This window comes from Urocitellus parryii, chromosome X, assembly GCF_045843805.1.
Source record: "Urocitellus parryii isolate mUroPar1 chromosome X, mUroPar1.hap1, whole genome shotgun sequence".
Taxonomy (NCBI): Eukaryota; Metazoa; Chordata; class Mammalia; order Rodentia; family Sciuridae; genus Urocitellus; species Urocitellus parryii.
The window spans coordinates 35948330-35971358 of NC_135547.1; the positions used below are offsets into that span (position 1 = coordinate 35948330).

Genomic DNA, 23029 nt, shown 5'->3' on the forward strand with positions numbered 1-23029 from the left:
CTAAGTCCAAAGCTCTTTGAATCCTGCTATGGTTTGAATGAATCCCTCAAAATTTCATAGATTAGACACTTAATTCCAAAAGTTGTATGTTAATTATACAGCTGTGCACCATATGTTTCAATCAATGATGGAACATATATGATGGTAATCCCAAAAGATTATAATGGTGTTGAAAAATTCCTATTATCTAGTGATGTCTTAACATTGTGTCATAAAGCAGTGCTTTATTCAGATATTTGTGGTGATGCAGGTAGAATCTGTTTAGATATGTTTAAATGCACAAAACTTAGTGTTGTGTTACAGTTGTCTGCAGTATTGAGTATAATAGCATGCAGTACTGGTTTGTTATCTAGAAGCAATGGTCCATAGCTTATAACCTAAGTGTTCAGTAGGCTATTCCATCTAGGTTTGTATACATATGCTCTATGATGTGCTCACAATGATGAAATCACTTAATAATGTGTTTCTCAGAAAGTATCTTCATTGTTAGCAATGCCTGACTATATTTGAGAGGTGTGACTTTTAGGAGGTGATTGGGTCATGAATGCTCTGGTCTCATGAATTGATTTATTAGTTTATGAGCTTAATGGATTAATAGGCTATTGAGAGTGGCTTTGTTAGAAAAGTGGGTCCTTTCTGTCTATCTTACTCTATCTTGCCATGTTATGTCCTGTGCTGCCTTGGGACTCTACAGAGTCCCCACCAGCAAGAAAACTCTCACCAGAGTTGGCTGCTCAGGCTTGAATTTCCCAGCCCCCAGGATTGTAAGAACTAAACCTCTTTTCTTTATGAATTATCCAGCCTGTGATTGACAGTTATAGCAAGAGAAAATGAGCAAAGACAAATCCCGTAATATCTAACCAAGGTGACTAGGAAAGGGGTGAAGCCATTAAATAAATAGGGTATGAAATGGCAGAGGAAAGCATTCAGTTGGGACCTAAGGAATCTGACATTCCTTAGTTCACAATGAAAGCAATTGTTTATATGATGATGGAATTGTAAAGCCCTCCAGAATATTTTGTAAGTAACTTTTCAAGAGACACCAAAGATAAAACATTAGGAGTCTATTTGCAGCTTAGTGTCAGCCAGGTATCTTAGCTAGTCTTCATGATGATTGTGGTTTGAAATTGTTGTCCTCAGTTTTGAAAGTTCCTGATCTTGAGATCATGTTCTTTTTGTGTTTTTCCATCAAATATTACTTTCTTCTCACTCTGTGGTTTGCTTGGACATTTAAAACAATAATAACAAACAACAATTGAGCCAATGGGTTGACTAGCAACCCAGGTCTTCTATTTTCCATTTTGCTTCCTGTCTTTAGTCTTCTCTGTCACATCAGGTTTCTTTGCCTTACCCCATTTCTGACTCATTGCTTGATTGCAAGCAAATCACTTAATCTTTTAGCAGATCAATTTCTCTGTTTATAGAACAAGGATGATATGCTTACCTCCCGATGAACTTGCATGGATGGTGTGAGGATTAATGGAGCGAACCACTGAAAAGCAGTTGAAATCCTTAAGGGAGAGGAATCCTAGAAGTATAATCCATTGTCCTCATTATTAGGTTTGGTTCTATTGTCAGATAAGCCAGCATTCACATTTTACAACCAGACCCAGCACACAGGTGAAAAGTGTAATCCTTTCTAAAGTGCCTATGTTTGAAATGTAATTCAACTACTTTTTCCAGAGTCACAAAATTGTAGTTCCAAAAATTGTCCTTATGTGCTTTTTTTATAGAGTTCCTAAAAGTGTTCCTGAACTGTATTTTCGAAGCCTTTCTCTCCACTTTGTTGAAATGATGGAGAAGCTATTTGACAATTAGGTTTTCAGGCCTTAGTGTTAAGTGAATCAATACCAACATTGATATTTCCTCCCGAAGTTGGGAAGAGATGTTATTTGCAACTAAAGTTAGGAAGAAATCCTGATTCTAGGCTGTTGGTGTTATTTTGACATAATATAAAAATCAAATAAAATCCTTGATATTTGTGATAGATGCTTTCCTAGGGAAAAAAGAGAAAAGCTGTTTTATGTTTTCATGTATCTGTTTATAAATCTAAGTAGCAAAATAGACCAAAAGAAGAAAAGGGATTGATTGGATCATAGAATACAGAAGAACAGATTTAGAATTTGTGGGGGGAAAATGTTTTAATTGTGGGACTCTTAATAGCAGATTAATTCATTCCAAAATATTTCTTCAGTACTAATTGTGTGTTACCATTTAAACTTTCCTTTGTTTAGTAAAATGGTTTACATGGGACATTGCTGTTTTAGCACCTAAAAAACCAAATTGTTCAGTTTATTCAATGAACATCAAGTTAATTTAAATTGCTAATGAGCAAAAAACAGGTTGTGTAACAGAAGATATCTAGCTCAATTTCCTTGTTTTAGGATTGTTCATTCTGTTTGGAAACAGAAGAAAAGAAGCCAACATATGAAATGTTAAAAATGTGATTAGGGCTGGGGGTTTATCTCAGAGATAGAGCTCTTGCCTAGCGTGTGCAAGGCCCTAGGCTGAATCTTTAGCATGGAAACAAAAAGTGATTAAATAACATTAGAAAATACTATCTTGGTACATGCAAATCACTGCAGATAATTCCCTTTCTATACAAGACATGTTCACATTGTTTGTTAGACCAGAATGCACCTGTTAAGAAATCTTCAGCTAAGAAAAAAAAAAAAAAAGCATGAGGATCACTTTTGAACTTCTGAGTTTGCTGCCATTCTGCTGCCAAATTTATGCATTATTTTGTTCAGAGAATATTGGTTATGAAATATTTGAGACACATAACATTTAAAACATTGGTTTTTCTTAATTGAAATTATTGGACACATTGAAAAGCTTTTTGACAAACAAATGATCAACACAACAAAGAAATGATATTTACAAGATGCTTTGGGTTCCCGACCATGGTTTCCATGACAATAGCATCATTTCCCTTAGTGTAATCACTGAATTTTTATATTTGCCTACAAATCTTGTCTTTATTTTCAAGTCAGCAGCTCTGATTGAGAGCAAGTACACTCTTGTCATTAAGCACATAGTAATAAGTATCAGTCTAGTTTATAGTGTGCAGTTCCAACGACCTTCATACAACTTGTGATTGAAGGATAAGAAAGAAATAGGAAGTTGTGTGGCCAGGTTTCCCTTTGAGGAATTACAATATCTCTCTGTGTGGGACTTTAAACCCACATTTAAAAACATGTGCCTAAAGAATCCCTCTTTTTTCAGGTAGCAGAGGGTGAGTTCTAATTTATTCTTACATAGGGTCACAGCTAGAAAAAGATAGCTGTGCACTTTTTATTTTGCCAAATTTATTTTGGCCAAATAGTTCCTTTCCTGTAGCTATTTTGTATTTGAATTGCCTTCATCTATAATTAGCTCTCACATATCCTTCTCTCTAATCAGATTCTTTATGGGTCCTGAAACACAGCTGGTATCCCCTGAGGGCAGGTAAAGTGGTGAAATTAGGAAAAAGTTAAAATGGAATAACAGGATAAATACAAGGACCTGACCATATTAAGTACTGTTGGATTTTAAAGAAACATGGATGGATTATTATTTCCCTCATAAGAATAAGTATAGGCAAGTATGATATAGGAGTTTCATTAAACATTTTTGGGGGTGGTACCAGGGATTGAACTCAGGGGCACTCGACCACTGAGCCACATCCCCAGCCCTTTTTTATATTTTATTTTGAGACAGGGTCTTTCTGAGTTGCTTAGAGCCTCACTAAATTGCTTAGGCTGGCTTTGAACTAGTTATACTCCTGCCTCAGCCTCCACAGGTGATGGGATTATAGGCCTGTGCCACCACACCCAGCTCATTGAACATTCTTATGTAAGAATCTTGTGGAGTTTTAGTCACATTTTTATTATCGAATTCAATTATTATGTAATGAATTCCCCTAGTATTTTATCCCTCTTATTCCATGATTATTTCAAACTCTTCATAGGGATCAAAGCTTTCCTGTTTGTATGGTGTATGTGATACAAACATTGGGTGGCTTTCATGTAATGGAGTTTGAAATAAAAATAAGGGAAATTAGATTAAGATGAAGCAATAAACGATCCTAGTATACAAATGTGCACTCACCTGTGTTTGCTTAATTTGGTAGTGAAGTCCTATATCAGTTACTGATAACTAATATGGGTCAAGATAAATAGTACACATAAAAATACATAAATAATTCAGAAATACAAAAAATAAACAGAATTAGCTTTACATGAAGAAAAACATGCTGTGGCTTAAAGTATACCAAGAATGTACTCTTGACTCCAAATATCTTCCTGTACCATCTTAATTGCTCCAGTAATATTTATTTCACTGGGTTTAACCATTACTTGTCCAGTAATTTTCTTTAGCTAAAAGTTTCCTTTGAGCAGCAAGTCAATGATTCTTCATAATCAATGAGTTTATTAATCTATTCATTATCACAGATGTAGAGGGGACATGAAGATACTGAATCCTCATGCATAAAAGTGTTTTTAAAAGGTGAAACAAAGAGTATCTATGGGAAAACATGTATTTTACACACATGTTTTGACACACATTCCTTAACCTTCAACTTTTCTTCTGAAATTCATGTTCCAGTGTTGGCTCAGTTATAAGGATAACTCCTTATAGCCCAATGAAAAACATTTTGAAAGTATCAAATTCCTGCTGTCCTTGACAAAATTGTACATTATGAATGTGTTCATTTTTGTTCTCTCTTTATATGAAGGGTTCATTGGGGAATGTCACTTGGTGATGCTTTCACTGAAGTTGCTGATAGGCATCTGGGCTACTGATGTCTCAATGATAAAAGCAAGTATATAACATCCCTTTTTGAAATGATTCAGCAGGTGTTTTATTGGTTTTTGACAGCTGGAGTCCATCTGGCAAAGCAAACAAACTCAAAATACCAATAACTGTTTCCATATTTTTGATAATTATTCATTTAATGCTTCAACAAGGCAAATTTTTACTCCATTTATATCCAAGAGGACTGAGGCATGGAGTTTAGCAGTATTACTTTACATTCCAGGAAAGAGAAACTTTTAGCTTTCCATTTTTCCATAATTATATCTAAATACCACTTTGCTTATATAAGGTAGCCTTCCAAATAGTAAGAACAGATCTTTCAAGATTGCTGGTATCTTCAGAAATAAATTTCTATAAATGAACATCTGTCAAGATTTGGCCAAGTCTCAGGTATAATTTTGATCAATTATATGTCTTGAAATATTCAGAGGACAAGGGAACATTTCTGTAAAATTTTGACTAGTCAATTATGTATTGAGGAACTTAACATTTTTAGAATTTAGGTCTTTAAAACCATTTTCTCAAATTGACAAAGAATATAATCTCTGGGGTGGACATAAGCAAATGGATATATACATTTTTTTATGAAGAAAAATTCTCTAGACATATATAGTGACAACAATTTGTTTTGCTAGGAAACATGCAATACACAAATTGCTCCCTAGAACCTTCAATGTTAAAAGTACTAAGAGGCAAATTAATTACATGGACACTAGAAGCAAATTAATTACTTGGACATCATTGAACCTACTCTTCAACTGAGAATCTTCCTATTTAAAATTTTAAAAGTGTGAGGGGGTATTGGGAGGTTAATGCTAAGTATTCTTTCTGGGTATTTAGGAAGTATTAAGTCCTATGAATGCTAAACCGTCTCAGTATTGAAAAGTAAATGTTTTAATATCCTGAGCTCTTCTTGTAGAAATGATGAAATTTTTACCAAGAATAAAAATACTTAAAACTTCCACTGGGACTAGTTCAATCCAGTGTAAAAAGTTTTGGAGGATGTTCCTCTTTGTTCCAAATAGAAAAAGAATGGAAATTAGAAATCTGGTAGAGGGTTTCATGAAATTTGTAAAGTGGAGAGAGATGAAATTTATGAATTTAGGCTTAGATCAGGAAACAGAGACACTCTTTATATACAGAGCATGAAAGTTTTGGGAGAATAAGGAATTATTCAATTTTTTGAAAGGAAAAGCAGGTGGAGCAGAGGTCAGGGAAGTCACAACCAATTAATCCAGCCTTTGGTATTGAAGCAGATGGTTCTCCTAAGCTCATTCCCAAACCACAGTAAATACCAAGAACAATTAGAAGGTTTCCCAACTATTGCAATCTGCAACAGTGAAGTGAGTGGTTCTCAAGAATGTTCCTTGAAGCAGCTGAGTACCAGGAATGTCTGGAAAACTATCATCAATTATGTAGGTATGAAGCATGGTTACAGGTGATTCTTTTATTTTTTACTTGTTCTTTTTAGTTATACATGACAGTAGAATGTATTTTGACAGAATATACATACATGGATTATAATTTCCCATTCATGTGGTTGTACATGATGTGGAGCTACACTGGTCATGAATTCATATATGAGCACAGGAAAGTTATGTCTAATTCATTCTACTGTCTTTTCCATTCACATCTCCCTTCCTTCCCTTCATCCCTTTTGTGCAGGTTATTAAGAATTTCTTCTAGAAATTCATTTCAACCTCATTTCTTCCCACTGGTTTTCCTGCAGCTCCTTCCAGAGGATAGTGATCAATCTTTCTCATCTGCTTTCCCTATTGTATATATCATTCATTGGCAAATTTTAACCAGAAAACATGAGAAAAGGTGTTCTAGGAAATGTGATTCTCAGCTTCTCCTCTGTATGGCAAAGGAAACTTTTCATGGTGGTTCATACAGACAACATAGCATGAAGATGACATGAAGATCATGATGAGGCAGCAACATCAAGTGTAGCAGTGGTAGTGATTGAAGAGGCTCAGAATAAAAGAATAATGGTTTATGAGAGGTGAAATATCACCATAATGAAGCAATATGGCCACCAAAGAGAGGGGCAAGATGAAATTCAGTGGGAGATGGGTTGTTGTGATACTTGTTACCAAAAAAAGATTCCTTTCATGTTGGTAACATCCTCCTATACCATCATGCTAAGGCATATTTCATTGAATACATGACAGGTGGAGGTAACCTTAAGAAACAGAAAAGATTTAAGGTTGGAAGAAAATAAAAGAAGACCTTGGGACTAGAAGAAATTCTATATATTCATCTGAGATTTCTATATTCTTTCTCAACCAACAAATTCAAACTGAAAAATTTACAGTAGTTCCTCCTTATCCACAGGGGGTGAGAGGACATCCACATGTTCTAAGGCAAAGGAACATGTTTGAAACCTCAAAAAGTACTGAACCCTATATATATTATGATTTTTCCTACATTTCTGTACATATCTATGATATAGTTTAATTTGTAAATTAAGCATAGTGAGAGACTAACAACATATAATAAAATTAGAATAACTAATAATAAAATAGAAAAATTATAACAATATGCTGTAATAAAAGAAATGCAAATACAACCTTTCTCACTCTCTTAATATCCTACTTTACTGTACTCACTAGTAACTGAACAGCAGTTGACCACTGCTAACTAAACCCATAGATAAGTGAGAACTGTACTTGTTCTGAAAGGCACTTTGAAAAAGACTTCCCTGGCTCAAAGTTTTGTGTTTCTAAGATTAGAGTGGAGTGCACTCAATTTTTCTTCTCATTTATAAGCTGAAAGTCACCCATTTACTTCTAGAGAACAGCATTTTGTTGTTGTTGTTGTTGTTGTTTAAATATTTATTTTTTAGTTGTAGTTGGACACAAAGGTATTGTACCTTTATTTTATTTATTTATTTATATGTGGTGCTGAGGATCAAACCCAGGGCCTCACATGTGCTAGGCAAGCACTCTGCCACTGAGCCACAACCCCAGCCTCTGTAGTTTTTGTTTTGTTGTTTTTTATTTTCCTACAATATTTAGCTCCACTCTCTCTGTAAGGGGTCTCTTTCCCTTTAAATGCAGATAAAGTAATGTTGTTGATAGGTAAATGGCTTAAAAGAATGTGTATATTTGCAATAGTTATTGAGACTAAAAGAAGATGTTTTATTTTGATTCTTTTACACCCCAGTTGACAATCCCAGGGCATATCACCACAATTTGATTACAATGTTGTTTGGAAATTTTATTTTGTCATGGTATAACATTTAGAAGTCCCAACTAATATGTTTTCTAATTTTCTAGAATATCCATTTACCTTGAAACTTTCTTCATTTCAAGCTAGTCCTTGACAGTCATTGCTTTGGGACATAAAGGTTATGGATGAAATGTCGGGAAAAAAATCAATTTAAAGTCTATTTTGGAACCAGTGGCAGAAAAACAGGTTAGAGAGAAAACTTCCAAAATCCTGAAAATTTGAGAACTAAAAGCCAAAACCATAAAAAATTGGTTTGAAATAATGTATAATGATACATAAGTAAATTCTTCCACACTAAAAAAACAATATCTTCTAAACTATAGGAAAGAGGAGAATATATCTAAAAGAAAAGAATAAAAAAACTCTTGTGGGCACTTCTAAGAAGTGATTCCAAGAATTGTTATTCTCTAGCTTTGTCCTTGGGTTGTTGTGTTAGTCAGTTTTGTGTCACTATGTCAAAATACCTAACATAAACAACTTAAAAGGAGGAAAAACTTATTTTGCCTCATGGATGCAGAAGTTTCAGTCCATGGTCAGCTGGATCTATTACTTTTGGGCCTGTGGCAAAGCAGAACAACATGGAGGAGAGCATGTGGTAGAGCAAAGGTGCTCACCTCCTGGTGGCTGGGAAACAGGGAGAAAAGGAGGAAGAAATCGGGATCCCAATATATCCTTCAAAGGCACACCTTCCCCAATGACTTGCTTCCTCCAACTATGCTTACCTCTTTATAGTGCTATCATTTGGTGTTCAACCTTCAATAAGTGAGCTTTTGGGGAAAATGTAAGAATTATTTTTTCTACTATAAATAAAAGACCTGGAAAGAACAATTTTAGAGGAAGAAAATTTTATTTAGTGCTCACAGTTTCAGAGGTCACAGTTCATAGATAGCCAGCTCCATTGCTCTGGGGCCTAGGTGAGGCAGAACATCATGGTGAAAATATGGTGGAGAAAAGCAGTTCAGGAAATGGCAACAGAGAGCAAGGGACAAAATATGTATTCCAAAGGCAAGCCCCTAATGGACCACCTTTTCCAACCACATCCTATCTACCTACAGTTACCACCCAGTTAGTCCCTATTAGTGGATTAATGCACTGAATATTTAAGGCTCTCACAACCCAATCATTTCACCTCTAAACTTTCTTGCATTGTCATACACATGAGCTTTTAGTGGATACCTCATATCTACACTATTAACAAGACCCAAGCCATAACAATTGGGATGGAAAGAATTAAAACTTCATATAGGTTTGGAGATCTGAAAGGATACTGATGCTTTACCCTTAAGATGAATTTTAAGGTAGTCACAGGCTTTAAAAATTTTTTAGTGCCAACATGGTTAGATGACAGTACCATAGAAATGAGGGTATAGTATGTCTAAGATAGAGGATCTCAAACTGTTCTGGCAATTTCCGAAGGCCCAGAGTGGAAGGGGAAGGCACTCAGATATTTTCTGTCTCTTGTGAGTAGAGCAAAAGGTAGCTAAAGGAAGGGATGGCAAACCTAAAGATGTAATGATTAGTAGGATACAAAGCATCCTGGATGGATTGTTAACTAGATATTATATGGATTTCAGCAGATGCTACCAGGAATATTTACCAAGGGCCAAAACAAACAAACAAACAAATACTCACCACCTAGAGGTACCTCTTCCCAATAATATTGAATCCTTGGACCTTTGATGTAACTGGGGAGAAAGCAAAGTATGAGGAGAATACACCATTTGACTGAGAAAAACTTACAGTCATGAGTTCAGTTTGAATGGTTTAAGATGTTCCACAATAGAGAAGATAGATTCTGTTTTAGGGAAAAAAATCATTTTGCACACCAGAGTTAGCATTTTATGAACTTTAGACTTGCTATATCACATTTTACTCTGTGAAGAAAGGACATATATGACACAAAAAATATCAAGATGGAGTGCTTGCCTTGCATGCACGAGGCCCTGGGTTCAATCCCCAGCACCAAAAACAAACAAACAAAAAATCAAGATAGTTTAATCCAGAACCATTAAGCATTATGAAACTAACAACAAATATTCCAAAGGATAGAAGACATAACACATTAATTAATACCTAATGGATCCTTTTTAACCCAGTGCCCTAGAAATTAGGCTATGAGGTAAGCTGACTTACTCTATTTCTTAGCATGAATTCATTTCAGAATGTGGCTTTGTGTTTTTAGAGTAACATACATATTGAAGATTGTAAGTTGAAATTGAACCCTTGAGACTATTTCCTTGATATAACTATATTAAGTTCTTAATTAATAATAAATTTACATAATATTTACAAATATTTTCTCCCTTGGTCATTATGACTTGTGCAACAACTAACATTTCCAACCATTTTGTCCAAGTGGCCCCCAAACCTCTCATACTAGCTCAGAGACTAGGCAATTGCCCTTCAATAGATGTTGGGCTATCAGTTTGGGTGCAGGTTGATCTAGGAACAGAAATATTTCATTGTATTATATTGCATATTATGTTTAGTTTTAAGCTTTGAAAATGATTAATGCATTTCTTAAAAAAAATTTTTGTACAACTAAAGATTAAATGAAGCCTTGACTCTATGATTCTATGAATTCTATTTTGGGTTGGGATAGTAAGAGTTATGATAAAAATTGATATCCACAGACATCTCTTGGATCCACAGAATTCTGGGATATCCATGAAAGCCAGCAAGAGTCTCATTCGCAAGTCCCCTGGTTCCTACAGGAAAAAAAAAAAAAGTGAGGGATTTTAATGGTCTGTTTATCAGGTCTCTGAATCCCCCAAATTAAGCACCTTAAACAAAGAGCTCTACAGGTAGGGGTCATGAAAATTCAGTTAATCACTGGTATGAAATAGCAACAAGAACTAACCTGTAGAACCAATTACATAGTTTTCTGGGTTTGGCAGACTTTTCCCAACAGAGGGTGCTATAAACCTGAAAGAGGAAGACAACTTCAAGGGTGCAAAACATTTGTGAGCTCTGAGAAGCCAGGTGGTCTATGATCGACTGGAAAAAATTTCTTCTGCTCAGTCCTAAATTACTACGAATCTTGCCATAGCTGATGAAGTTTGGTAGCAGATTCATAAGTAGTTGTCTTACCACAACCAAGGCTATAGTAACAGCAGGGAGAAGTGGCCACACAATTAACATTAAGTTCCTTATGTTAATATTAAGTTCCTTTCTGATCATTTCCCTTTTACAGAGGGAAATAAAAGACAAAAATGGAGGATGGAGAATTTCTAGTCAGAATTAGATCAAATTTAAGTTTAATCATAGCAAAAATAAAATACATATGTGACCATAACTCAAACCCTCACATTTTTCAGTAATGAAGATGATCTGGGAAACCAATTTTTTAATTAATTTTTATTGCTGCATTATAATTATACACAATGAGGCGATTCATTAGACATTTGTACATTTACATAACATAATTTGGTTAATTTCATTCCCTGTGCCTCTTCTCTAGGAAGTCAAATTATTTATACAGTACTTATATTTAAAATATTAAAAAAATAAAAATATTTATTTTGTAATAAGAAAAAAATCTGTGTGAAATAGATGAGATAGATGCTTTGAAGGAGGTTGAAGGATGCAAGCATAATTTGCTGAAGCAAAAAAAAAAAGATACAAATTACACAATTTGTACTTTGTATCCATCCCTCATTCAATCCTGCTTTGCATACCTTTGATGCAGCTGTACCAAGCTAGGTACCAGGAATACACAAATGACTTTGATGCTTTCTTTCCCTCCTCTGAAAAGAAAACCAAATTGTGATATTATAACTCTTATCATTGTAGCCATTACCTGGAGTTTGATCTGTAGCGAAGACACAGAGATACAAATATGTACATAATATTTTCCTAATTTGTTTTATTTATATTTTTAAGAAGGGCTAGACACCATAAAAATTTTACAGTTTTTTTCTTTTTCAGTCCTCAGAAAATTCTGTCTCAAGCATTAATGGATGCTACCATAGAAAATTTAGTGAATTTTGGTTAAAATTTCACAGGAATAGTACTTTCAGCCTTTCAATTGTATGTGTCCTCCTGTCTTCTTAACTGGTAATGAGTAGATTCATTCTTTAAAGCAGATAGGTGAGTATCTGTTGAGAAGGGGATGTCATATTACCTGTTTGACTAGTAGCAGTGATTTGTGAGGGTAATTATTAAAATTTTACTCTTTATAGTGTATTCACCTCACAAAGTACAAAAAAAAGTTCTTCCTGGTGCTGAAGATATAGCTCAGTGGTAGAGTGCTTGCCTAGCATGTGCCAAGTCCTGGGTTTGATTCCCAGTACTGAAAAAGAAAAAAAAAACATTTTTTAAAAAAGACAAATGAATTAATAGTACAGAAGAAGTAAACAGAGCACCTTTTTCAGATATCCTTAAAAATTCCATGTTAAGAAGAAAGGCTAGGGAGTTGAGCCCCACCTCTCCTTTCTAATGCTAAGCCCCATTATAATAGTCCTCCTTGAAAAAAAATCTTCCTAACTGTCTGGAAAAAGAAAACAGAAAAAAAAAAAAAGGCTAATGTTTAATGACATCGAATGATGGGAAAATTCTAGAGATAATCCCCAACCTATACAACAAATCTGTGTTAATATCCCTAGGTATTTTGGTAAATGGAAATCCACACACTGATGATTGGATTGGCATGTTAATCTCCTGTCACCCTAATCCATTTTAAGATACCTAACTCAAAAATAACAAAAAGCACTCAGCCCTACCTTTCTAATTGTTTAACTTCTGAAGAAAAGGCAGAGGTCATAAAACAAGAATGATGGAAGAGTTTACCAGTTTTTCCTTGTCACTTATTTCAAAATTCAGCTACAATTTGTAATTTTCTCATCTTAGCAAATCTGTCCAAATGAGGAATGCTCTAAAATGTGTCAAAATCTCACATCGGTGTCATTAGTAGAAGGAGTATATAGACTTAAATGTGTTTTTTTTTTTTTAATCTTCATCCTGCATGTGGGTCTATACTTTGAAAGGGCACACCAAACAGATATCATTCCCTCAAAAATTTCACCAAAACCTCTGTGCATAAACTATTTTACATAATTATAGAAGTGCATCCTCTAGAGAGTGGTTGTGTTGATGTGGATTATTTGAATCTGTTTTTTTTGGGGGGGAGGGGTGAGATATTAGGGATTGAACTCCGGGGTATTCTACCACTGATCTACCTCCCTAGCCCCTTTTAATTTTTATTTTGAGACAGGGTCTAGCTAAGTTACTGAAGCTGGCCTCCATCTTGTGATACTTCTGACTCAGTCTCCCAAATAGTTGGCTCATAGGTTGTGTACCACCATGCCCGGCATGAAACGATTTTATAGTTCCTACATAAGACTGTTGCAGAGCTTGTGTCAACTACAGAAATAAGAAGAATTAAGAAAATAAATATCCAAGATATTACTTGCATCTTGAAAAAATCCCACCATTTTGATTGAGTAGAGCTCTAGCAGTAGCCAGAATTGAAATGATAGTAGTGAGAAAGAGAAATAAAAGCACATTAGGGAGCTTTTGCAGATAGGTCCCCTTTACTGGTCTCTCTTCTCTTCCACACTACTAAATGTTAGACTGCCAGGGCTCTCACTTCTTACATCTTTCTTCTACCTGTACTCTTTCTCTGAAATCTCTGTCTTCTGACCACAAATGCTATGGATACCTTCAATTTCTCAAATCTCTCTATATATTCCTGATCTGCCCCCTGGAATTTCTAGATTTATATTCCTTCTGCTGCTGGCTTATTTTCTTTATTTGGATATCTCATTGGCATTTCAAATTTAACTTTAGCTCTATCAACACTTATCTATTCTGTTTTAGTCTTTCATATCTCAATAAATGGCAGTAAAGTCAACCTAGTTTTTCAAATTAGAACCCTTACAGTTATCCTTAATATCTTTAATATTTGTCTTTCCATTATACCACATGTATAATCCATAGATGAATGCTGATATATATATATATATATATATATATATATATATATATATATATATATATATATAATATCTATCTTTAATTCACATCTTCTATCACCAACTGCCGCAGGCTGCCCGGCCCCGGGCCGTCTGAGCCCTGTTCCTGCCGCTGCTATCACGGAGCACTGCCTGCCGCACCCCTGACATGAGTAACCTGAGTCCTGAAACGGCCCAGGTAAACAGCATGAGTCCAATTACCATATGAATGTGAATTGCTGGCTGGCCATCACTAAACCCAAAGGTGCCTGTATCAATATTTTTGCTGTGGCTCCTAACATCCAACATAGTTTAGGCTACTGTCATGTCTCCCACAGGCTACTCTTAGAGTCTCCTAAATTGTTTTTGCTACATGTAGAAGTCATAAAGTTCTTTTAAAAAATTATATATATCATGTTCCTCTATTAGTTAAAACTCTCTTAGTCAGCTTTTTTTTTTGTTGTTGTTGTTGTTGTTGCTGGGACCAAAAGACCCAACAAAAACATTAAGAAGAAGAAAAGTTTATTTGGCTCGTTTTCAAAAATCTCAGGCCATAGCTGGTGGATTCTATAGCTCTGGGCCTGAGGTGAGACAGAACATCATGGCAGAAGAGTATGACAGAGGAAAGCAGCTCAGCAGCTCAGGACATGGCAATCAGAAAGAAGAGAGAGCTCCACTCACCTGGGACAAAATATAAACCCCAAAGGCACACCCCCAGTGAGCTACCTCATCCATCCATACCCTACCTGCCTACAGTTGCTGCCCAGTTAATTCATATGGGTGGATAAATGCTCTGATTAGGTTAAGGGTCTCATAACCCAATCATTTCACTTCTGAACATTCCTGCATTGCTTCACACATGAGCTTTTGGTGGATACCTCATATCTAAACCTTAACACCTTCTCTTCTCTTCTTAACATGATTTTCTTCATTCAGAAGAAAATCCAAATTAATTGCCATGACATACAAGTTTTTAAATGATCTGCCACCTAATTACTTCAATTTAGGGAAAGCATCCTGCCCTTGATCACTACTCTTCAGTATTCCAGGCCTACCCTCAGTTCATTGCACATGACAGGTCCCTTCCCTTAGGGGGCTCTCATACATGTTCATCCTCCCATCTACAATGTTTTGTCACTGGTTTATATGAGTAGCTCATTATCATTCTTCAAGATTGATACCATAAATGGTGACTCTTTAAAGACATCATTCTGATTACATACCCACCATGAGGCCCTCATCACATGTCATTACCCGTCTATATTCATTTTCTTCCCTGGACTTAGTGAGTTATATAATTATTTGATTCATTATTTTCTGCTACTTGTACCAGATTGTAAACTCCATAGACTCAGGTACCATATTTGTTTAATATATATATATATATATATATATATATATATATATATCTCCATCCTAAGTGGTTTTCAATAACTATTAATACTTAAATGAATGAATATGGAGAGGACAAGGGCCAGAATTGAATTCAGTGTTCTTTCACTTCATTTTTATATTTTGAGCACTCTGAGAAAATTTCACTAACATCAACTCATAGTTTTTTGTCTCTGGGGAGAAATGTGGTGTCTAATTTAATGGTAACCATGTACACAGTAACATTTTAATATTTATCTAATGTTAAAAGGTCAGATCCTGGCAGGTATATTATGAAGCAGGGCTAATGGCACTTATGCAACAGGAACAGGATGTTCCATCCCTATGTGTAATTCTCTGCCATACCTCCTGCCTTTACACTATCCCACTCACTCTCCCTGAAACTGCTGCCCAGTACATCCCACCCAATCCCTTTCCCAGCCAGCAGATGGCTGCTGTCAGCCAGTGACTGCTTAGTCAGACCCTGGTGGTTTCACATGTCCCAAGGTCCAGGCTGATATCCTCATCTGTGAAACAGGAATAAAGGACATCTCAGAAAAAAAAAAAGTCAGATCCATTTCCTAGTGATAAGAATAGTGACCATTCCTTCAAAATGTCATACCATTTACTGTACTGTTTTAATTTTAAGTGCATCACTTCATGTAGTTCCTGAGAAATAAGTAATATTTTCCCATTACATAGATAAAAAACTGAAGCTTAAAGAGTGATTAAATAACCTACTTCAACCAATAAGTTTGAAGACAATCTGACTTACCTCAAAGCCTATGCTCCTGGCAATTTCATTTCGACTGGCTATAAATCTCTCAACAAAAGCCTTGTGTAATTTCTTTCAGAAGAAATACACAGATAAAGAAGAAATCTAAGGGGGAAGCAGCAAAATGGCAGCCCAATAGTTCCTATCATTTTTTTTCATGACCTCAATATAATTTAAAAAGTTAGAGTGAAGGGTAAACATCATGTGTTTCACTTAGAGGGACTGATTAAAAAAGGGAGGACTAGAATATTTAAAGAATAGTATTTGGGGTAAGGCCAGATACCCATTCCAACACACCAAATTCCGCATAACTGAATTTATTAGAATTTTTTAAGGCATCTAGCAATGTGTATTTTAAGTAATTATTTTCATGGGTCCCTATACAACATATATTCAAAATGCATTTGAAACCTATGGGTATTGGGGTGAACATGTTTTATTCTTTTCTTTTTAAAAATTTGTTCTTGGGGTGACCATGTTTTATAAAACCAAAGGAGTAATATTTCAGATATTTTGTATTATAGTATCATTTTTCCCATTCTGGCTTTTTTTTGTTTTGTTTTTCATTTTTAATGGTGCATTTTAAAAAACAGAAGTTTTTAATTTTGATGAAGACCAATTTATCATTTTTTTCTTTTTGGACTGTAGTTTCAGTATGATATCTAAAAATTCTTTGCATAATTTGAGGTCACAAAGATTGTCTCTTATCTTTTTATTCCAAAAGTTTAAAGTTTTAGCTCTTAAATTTAGGTTTATAATCCATATGGAGCTATTTTTTGCATATTATGTGTGGCAAGGGTCTAAATTCATCTTTATTTGCATATGGACAGCCAGTTGTCACAGTATCATTTGTTGAAATAATTATTCTTTTCTCATGGGATTGTCTTAGCAAAAATCAATTAATCAAAAATGTAAGCATTTCTCTCTAGCCCTTAATTCTGTTTCATTGATGAGTCTGTGTATCCTTATGGCAATCTCATAGGATCTGCATTCAGTCTTTACAAGTACATTATACCTGCTTCCATTAAAATGTAACTGTTTCCCTTTAGTGAGCTTGCAGCTGTGTGTGTGTGTGTGTGTGTGTGTGTGTGTGTAATTGAACCTGAGCCTTGTAGATGAAGTGCTCTGCCACTGAGCTACACTAGTGAGCCTATTCTCCCTACATTTGCCATAGTGCAGCCAAAGTAAATAATTTTAAAATGTGAATGTGACCCACTCATTCTTTTGTTTAAAATCCTTATAGAGTTCCTATTGCCTAATAGTAAAATAGAAATTTCTTGGCACATAGTTCAAAGCCATTTATGGTCTTTACACAGTCTGTGTCAGTATGACCCATCATTGTTTGTACTTAACTTTTCTTAGTTCTCTGAACTCATCACATGCCCCATTGTTTCATGGCTGTTCTTTCTTTTTAGAACATGATTACTCCCACAACATGCCTTCATACTCTGCCTAATTCCTGCTCATTTTGCATGTCTAATTTTAGAATAATATTCCTAACAACTTTCCCCAATTCTCCTGAGAGCTAGTTAGCTATCGTCATAACCAAATGCTATAACTGTGTGCCTCCCTCACAAAAAAGGTTTTAATCCCTATACTTTCATTTTCTACAAAAGAATTGGAATTGAATGAAATAAAAATCATAGAAATAATAAATAATATTGGTAATGTTTTGTGTTCTTAGTATGTTACATGTATTGTTAAACCCTCAGGAAAACCACAGTCAGTAAGGATTGTTAGTTATCTAAGTTATTCAAGTAAAGAGACTGTAACATGGAGATGTGAAATTACACGTTCCACATGGTCAAAATGCAAGAAATGGAACAAAAATTTGAATGGAGGCAGCCTGGCTCCACAGCCTGGGCACTTTAACTCTTACTCTCTTAATGTACATTTTATAATGGTCCTCACCTGTGTGGGGAATCCTGCACTGTCAAGTTAGATAAGCAGGATTTCCAGAACAAGGAGAGCCATATTGGAATGTACAGATCATTTGTTTTAGGCAGCCTATAGTTTCCAGGAAATGCTTAATGAACAAATAGAAAGATTTGGTTTGAGCCACAGCAGAAAGCCAAAGGATACCACAGGAGCAAGAGGTGACATTGGTTTCACATTCCAGACTTAAAACAGGCTGTTGAACTACTTCAAAATAGGAAACCTGCATGAAGCAAGTACTTCCTTTGTCCATCAAAACACTCTGATTCAAAGTCCAGACCTGGTTTAGAGTCAAATTCCAGAACCAAAGATAATAGTGGATGAAGGTAAAGATGGAACTTACCTAGAAAGGAAGTATAAGGTATTGTTGACTTCAAGTTAGTTTAATTCTTGAAGCTTCCAATCTAAAAGGGGGTCTAGAGTGCAGCTAGAATTGAGTATAATTTGTAGCAAGGCTAGATTTGAAATCCTCAGGGTACTGTGTTATGCTGAGAATGATATAATAGACTTTCAATGAGTTTAAACTTTTTTCCCATTTTGCACCATTAGTCTCTCAATGATGTGCAACTACTTGCCCTGCAGAATAATAAACCTGGAGAATTGGACCTAGTTAAGAACTCGAAGTGTTAGATCTTTTACTTTCTTTACTTCTAAGCTTGAGCAGACTTTGGTACTTTTATAGATGGAAGCTACAGTACATGTTTATATGGAGTAAATCACTTTTTTCCCTGCTCCAAATTCCCTAATGCAATGAGTCATGTCCTTCATATCATTCCAATTCTTCATCAAACTTGTCAAATTTTTTAAAATTGCGATTGTTGTGCATACAAAAGAATAATTTGGTGAACTGGGAGACCTCAAACTGTAAGTGGTAAGAAGCTTCATGCACACCCTGCATAGCAGTTATAGTTTACAAAGCATAAAGGAGGAGGTATTTTGACCTTTTTGTTGATTGGCTGTTAAACATTACATTCTTGTAAAGGTTAGCAGAGCTGGTTAAGCTGATTGATTTATAGCTAATTGGTTTAATTTTACTGAATCATACTGTCCAGGACATAATGCTTATATTTCTTATTTTGTTTATGATTAGAGTTAGCCTTTGTAGGAAGTCAGGATGACTTAAGTTTTGGCTACATGGCCACAATAGGGTGTTGGCCTTGGAGTATATTATTAAACTGTGACCTCTATATTTATTTATTTATCTATCTATTTATTTATTGTGGTGCTGGAGATTGAACCCAGGGCCTTGTGCATGTGAGCCAAGCACTCTACCAACTGAGCTATATCCCCAGCCCCTCCAATTTTATTTTTTGTTAGCAGACTTTGCTTGTTCATCACCCATTCCTCTGCAAAGTGCCATCTTCTAGGGGGATACATGGGAAGCAATTTGACAAATTAAAACCTTTTCAGTTGAAAAGACTTCTTAGATATAGGACACCATTTGTAGTGTAAATATGCTCTCAGTGTGTGTTAAAGTAAGGCATTTATCTTCTCTCAACTTGTATGATAAGTTATCTTGCCTGCATGTTCCTGACTACTTTCACTTTAGAAGACCAGGTCAATGCTAGAACATGCAGCTTATGTTACCAAAAGGCAGGAATATTTTCTTGTCATATAAAGTACTTTTTTTCCTTTCTTTTTTCTTTTTTTTTTCTAGTCAGTGGTTCCTTTGTTCATGTCATTCTTTTCCAAATAGTGATTTTTCCATCATTTGCAATACAAAGTAATTTAATTAGTAAGTTTATGCCAATACTTTCTCTATAGCACAATAAAAAGATCAGTTTGGTATAGAGGAGAAATACTGAATTGGGGCTCAAGTCACTCTTCCTGGCTATTCTTCCTATATAATGTGAAAGATCTGAATTATAGAATCTCTAAGATTTCTTCTTGCTCTAATATTTTCCTAAATATTTATGCTTATTAAATATTACACTGAACAAATGTGCTCATTTACATGGTTGCATTAAGCTCCAACAAAAATTGAAATGAGGAATATTGGACTTTATTGCTTCTCTTCTGCCACTCTTTAGACATTTCTATTAAATTGCTGTGTTCCTGAAATTCTTCCGATTTAAAACTCTGATGTTATTCCTGCATTACATGATTCTTAGAGAATGATTCAGCTGACAGAAGCTTAAGAGTTCCTCTACTCAGTTGTATTTATGTTTAAAATCCATAGGAATACATGTCTGATAGTATCATATTGAGTAATATAACCAATATATATGTGTGTGCATTCTGGGGAAAGTGAGTCCCAACAATTTGACTACATACTAGTTTGTGCCCATCTGACTTCACACGGGTCACACGCTACAAAATAAACAATGTGCAATTCGAAGGAATTTTTCTACTGAAAATACTGTGTAAGTGCTTACAAGTTTTTATGCATGTGCTTTTGGATAATAAAATACTTGGGGCAGAGTCTTCAATTTTGATATAAAAAATCCCTGTTATTAGCAAAGAAAGAGACCTGAGAGTGCTCACAGCAGTAAGGTACAGGGAGGCAGGAAAGAGCTTCTCTTAAGCTTTTTTGATTAATTTATGTTTTAATCTTTGTAATATACAACCACATATATTATTAATAAATAAATACAATTTATTAATAAATAAAATATTAATATTAATATTATTTTTATGAATATCAGAAATTTATTTCTCACAATTCTGAAGGCTGGGAAGTCCAAGATCAAGGCCTTGGCAGATTTTTTTTGTTTGGTGATGACCCACTTCCTAGTTCATAGATGCTGCCTTTTTGTCCCCAACATGGTGGAAGGAATGAGGGAGCTTTCTCTAAGATCTTTTTTTTCATTTATTTATTTATTTGTTTGTTTGTATTATGTGAGGGAAAAATAAAAGAAGTGTGTCACATTAGATTGGGTAGAGAGAAGTGATAGGAGGGGAGGGGAGGGGAAGGGGGGATAGGAAGGGCAGCAGAATAAAATAGACACTAGTATTGCTGTATGTATAAAAGTGGCTGACTGACCAATGTGATTCTGCAACCTGTACACTCAGAAAAATGAGAAATTATACCCCATTTGATTCAAATGGGGGATAGGAAAGGTAGCAGAATACAACAATTACTAATTGGGCATTATGTAAAATTGTGAATGTGTAACCGATGTGATTCTACAATCTGCATTTGGGGTAAAATTGGGAGTTCATAACCCACTTCAATCTAATGTATGAAATATGATATGTCAAGAGCTTTGTAATGTTGTGAACAACCAATAAAAAAAATAAAATTAAAAAAATGATTCAAATGTAAAAAAATATTATTAATAAATAAATGAATTTGCCAAGTTGATAGCATAGTTTCTTTCTAGAAGGAAAAATCAAGGTGTACAACGAGGAGTATAAATGAGCACACATTTTTTGATAACACGTGGGTTTTTTTGGGGGGTGGTGTTGGGGATTGAACCCAGGGCCTTATGCATGCAAGGCAAGCGCTCTACCAACTGAGCTATATCCCCAGCTAAAATGTGGGGTTTTTTGTATTGCTTTTAAGCAATAGGAAATATTTTCTTTTCAAGTGCTCTTAAGATAAAGGGCTATTTGGAAAGTGAAAAGGAAAAGGAAAATATTATAACCACTCAAGATAGAACTATCCAAGTGCATTATTACCTAAACTGTTGTGTGCACATATGTATTAGCTGGTAGAGACAAGGACTCTGGAAATTTCTTCCCTCAATCATCCCTAACACCTACTTGAAATGGATTGATACATTCAAAAGGTACATTTTTTAAAAAGACATGGTCAAAAAAGACTTTCTTGATAATCTCTGTTGCCTAGTGTTTACTCTTCATCTAGAATTGAGTACACAAGTCAATAGTAGGCTCTTAAATGAGTAAATCAGTTGAAGAAATCTAACATGGATAGTTAATGTAGGTGGTGGAAAACCCAGAGTATTCTCCCTATTCCACTATAAAGAACGCTTCTTATATGAAGAGAAAAATCACATCTGTTGAAATATAGACTTTATTCTCTTGGATAGGGCTGGATCAACACCAATCCAATCTTAATTCTGAATCACTCTTGTCTACAAACAGTTCTACCATGGAAGTTTTACAACAGTATGTTTTCAAAGCTTAATGGACATATATATTTTAGTTCTTTTGATAAGATGGAGTAATAGTACCTAGGATGAAGTTGTGGGAGAAACTTCATTCGAAATAAATTTATAATTCATCTTTTATGGTGGAGGACTTCTGTATATGATCAATTTTGTTTATTTAATAGTGCTCCTAATCACTGTAAGGTTTGGAGCATGATGTTTTTCTCATCTCCTGTCATGATTTCAGAGCAACACCATATTTAGAATCTATAGTCCTCTCTCCCATATTTGGTGGCCTGTAAAAATTTGAACAGGAACCTTAAGCTGTATATTCAATGATGATGATTGATTTTTGTTCCAAATCTGACAGAATCTTAACCAACTTCCTCTGGACAGCTATCTTTGGGTAAAATGGAATAAGAGGTCTTTATTGAAATGAAACTAGGCCTTCTATTATGGCAGGTTTCTAAAAATCATTAATCATCAGAAAACATAATCAGCTTACAACTAAATCATTGACTTAGACATCACTAATGATTAGTTCTTAAATTTGTAATGCTTGAATATTGAGTGAACATCTGTACAACTGGCAGGACAATGATTTTCATCCCTCTTATCTGAGCAATAAATGTTGGCTTAAGGTAGAAGTAGAAACAGAGCAGATTGTTCATTACAAATTCCCAATCAATTCAGATCTGGAAATATTCTCAATAAAGGTTAAAAATATCATCCATTTAGAACCATTCGTATCTAGTACCACTATTACAGTTAAAATTCAATATTTCATTAAGATTTTATATAACATCTACAATGTACCAGGACTTATGTTAGGTACTAGAGGCTGTAGGATGAACAAGGGAAACAAAAGGTGCCTGCCCTTTAATTGCACATGATCTAGTTGAGCAGGCAGCAAA

The 23029-nt window shown here is 34.9% G+C and overlaps 1 non-coding gene across 1 annotated transcript; it reads right to left on the reverse strand.

The window, feature by feature from the left end:
- Positions 1 to 19717: 19717 nt before the first annotated feature.
- Positions 19718 to 19780, reverse strand: LOC113175513 (small nucleolar RNA SNORD42). The gene has a single exon (XR_003299982.1). It is a non-coding gene; the product is annotated as a small nucleolar RNA SNORD42 (small nucleolar RNA).
- Positions 19781 to 23029: the final 3249 nt, after the last annotated feature.